At 46.5% G+C, this 3,111-nt stretch overlaps 1 non-coding gene across 1 annotated transcript; it reads left to right on the top strand.

Annotated features, from left to right (window-relative positions):
* Window positions 1-2,797: 2,797 nt before the first annotated feature.
* On the top strand, window positions 2,798-2,869 carry trnah-gug (transfer RNA histidin (anticodon GUG)). The gene has a single exon. It is a non-coding gene; the product is annotated as a tRNA-His (tRNA).
* The last annotated feature ends 242 nt before the right edge of the window (window positions 2,870-3,111 follow it).

Genomic DNA, 3,111 nt, shown 5'->3' with positions numbered 1-3,111 from the left:
ACTTCTACCTCCTTCCCATGAGCTACAATCAGGACTCCCCTGGTAGATCCGTCGTCTCAGCCTCCTCTTGTCCCACGGAACCAATTTCTTCCTGTCTCGACTCTCTTTTCTCTGCCCTCCTCCAGTCTATTCCGACCTACATCCGCGACTCTTCCGACATCCTTCGAAACTTAAACACTTTCCAATTCCCCAGTCTAACTGTCTCCTTTTTACCATGGACGTCCAGTCCGCCTACACATCCATCTCCCACCAAGATGTCCTGTGGGCCGTCCGCCTCTTCCTTAAACGAAGGCTCAACCAGTCCCGATCCACCACCACCCTCCGCCTGGCTGGACTTATTATTACGTTGAACAACTTCCCCTTTGAGTCCACTCATTTCCTCCAAATAAAAGGTGTTGTTATGGGAACCCCTATGGGTCCCAGCTATTCCTGCCTTTTTTGTGGGATACGTGGAAATTTCTTTGTTCCAGTCCGACTCAGTTCCCCTCCCTCACCTATTTTTCTGATACTTTGATGACTGTTTCAAAGCCGTTTCCTGCTCTCGCCCCGAACTGGGAAATGTCATCAAGGTTGCTTCCAATTCCCACCCTTCTCCCGCCTTCACAGGGTTCCCTGACATTGTCATTAAACCTGCTGACAAAGGCGGCGCTCTTGTTGTTGTGAGGCGAACAGACCTCCACCTTGCGGAGGCTGAACGTCCAACTCTCCGATACCTCCTCTGACGAAGTGTCATCGACCTGAAACGTCAACTCAGTTTCTCTCGACAGACGTTGCCTGACTTGTTGAGTATTTATAGCATTTTCTGTTTTTATTTCAGATTTCCAGCATCCGCAGTAGTTTGATTCTAATATCTCCGTATGTGGCTCGGTGTCAAATTTTGTTTAAAAAAGCTCCCGTGAAGCCCCTTTGGTAGTTTCGCTACGTTAAATGCGCGATATAAATGCACGTTGTATTTGTAGTTGTTGTTGTTGAAACTGATTAAAGTTTCACTGCCACCCAGTGTCCATGTCAGTGTTTCTGTCACTCTGCAGCAGAAAGTTACCGGTTGACCAATGGCGATTACAACAATTATTCATCTTTCACAGAGTTTCATTAGTTTTTTGTAATTAATGTAATCAGGTTCTTTTCGCTGCAACCTCAAACTTTAGCTCGGTGAATTAATGGTTGATTTTATATCCGGTAGTGTTACCTGCGCAAAGCATCCATGCAGGAGTTCCAAATCCACCCTTTCGCTACCATAAGATCACGAGACCAGAAGAGATCGGAGCAGAAGCAGGCCATTTGGCCCTTCGAGCCTACCCCGCCATTTAATGGGGATCATGGCTGACTTGATTTTTACTTCTACTCCACTTTTCCAACTTTTCCCCATATCCTATCTCTCCCTTGCCACTCGGCAATCACATTAACTGAACTTTACTCTGGCCCAGTGACACTGCGGTGAAATCACGTCTTTCTCTGGAAGATGATTTTAACATCAGTGCTGCTGGATTAGGAGTGAAAAATTATCCGGTTTCACTTTAGGGTCATTGGACAAAATTGTCGCTGCCGTGTCGTCGGTGCTGTGACCATTGCTTTTCTTGAGATATACTAATGACTTGGGTGTCCAGGGCACAATTTCAAAATTCGCAAATGACACAAAACTTGGAAGGGTGGTAACCAGTGAGGAGGAAGTGACAGACTTCAAGAGGATATAGACAGGCTGGTGGCATTGGCGGACACGTGACAGATGAAATTTGACGCAGAAAATGCGACCTGATTCATTTCGGTCGGAAGAACGAGGAGAGGCAAAATAAACGAGAAGGCACAACTCTAAAAGGGGTACAGGAACAGAGAGATCTGGAGGCGTATGTGTTAAATTATTGAAGCTGGCAAGGCAGGTTGAGAAAGCCGACAAAAAAGCACACGGGATCCGAGGCTTTATAAATAGACGCATAGATTAAAAAAAAATGGAAGTCATGATGAACCTTCACAAAACATTGGCTCGGCCACAACTGGAGTATTGTGTCCAGTTCTGGGCACTGCACTTCAGGAAAGGTCTGATGGCCTTCGAGAGGGTGCAAAAGAGATTTACAAGAATGATTCGAGGGATGAGGGACTTTAGTTACGTGGACAGACTGGAGAAGCTGGTGCTGTTCTCACTTGAACAGAGACGGTTGCGAGGAATTTTGATAGAGTTATTCAAAATCATGAATGGTCGAGACAGAGTCGATAGAAAGAAGCTCTTCCCATTGGCGGAAGGGTCAAGAGTCAGAGGACATAGATTTAACATTGGGAAAAAACCAAAGGTGACATGAGGAAAAACATTTGCACAGCCAGTGGTTAGGATCTGGAATGCGCTGCCCGAGGCGGTGGTGGAGGCAGATTCAATCATGGCCTTCAAAAGGCAGCTCGATAAATACTTGAAAGGAAGATAATTGCAGGGCTACTGGAATAAGTCGGGTGAGTGGGACCAGCTGGATTGCTCTTGCATGGAGCCGGCGGGGACTCGATGGGCCGAATGGCATCCTTCCGTGCTCCGGCTTTTTTCGGTTCTTGGATTCCAGTGGGCCAAATGACGGATCAGGACAGATAATGCCGAGAACAATTTAAAAAGTAGCACAAGTTGATAAAACCAGCGCTGATGAAAATGCTGGGTGGATATTTAAAGGATGGGCTGTGGCAGGGGCTGTACCGCTGTTCTGCAATAATTTGAGGCGCTGCTGATTTTGGCCTCTTCACCGGGAATTCTTCTTTCCAAAGTAGTAAAGCGCACGCTATTGGTGTGGTTCGGGCTCAATAATCATAGCTCAGGTGGGGTGCCGTGATCGTATAGTGGTTAGTACTCTACGTTGTGGTCGTAGCAACCTCGGTTCGAATCCGAGTCACGGCATAACTTTCTCGCCTCTCCTTTCCTCTGTCACAATTGCGAATAGAATGCAGCAACAGATCAATCTTTGACAGATGTAAAAAATATTTTCTGTTGGTGGCGAAAACCTATTCATTCCTTCAAATCCGAACACTCTCACATGCCTGATCTTGATGTTCCACTGTTCAAACCCGCCTCTTCTCCCAGCTTTTTCTTCCTTCCACAGTAAATCTGCCTCCTTGACTTTCCTCCTTCCATTTCATGGA

Source organism: Heptranchias perlo, chromosome 35, assembly GCF_035084215.1.
Source record: "Heptranchias perlo isolate sHepPer1 chromosome 35, sHepPer1.hap1, whole genome shotgun sequence".
NCBI classification, from domain to species: domain Eukaryota; kingdom Metazoa; phylum Chordata; class Chondrichthyes; order Hexanchiformes; family Hexanchidae; genus Heptranchias; species Heptranchias perlo.
Note: the sequence above shows the minus strand (reverse complement) of the source record. Positions and strands in the feature narration are given on the sequence as shown.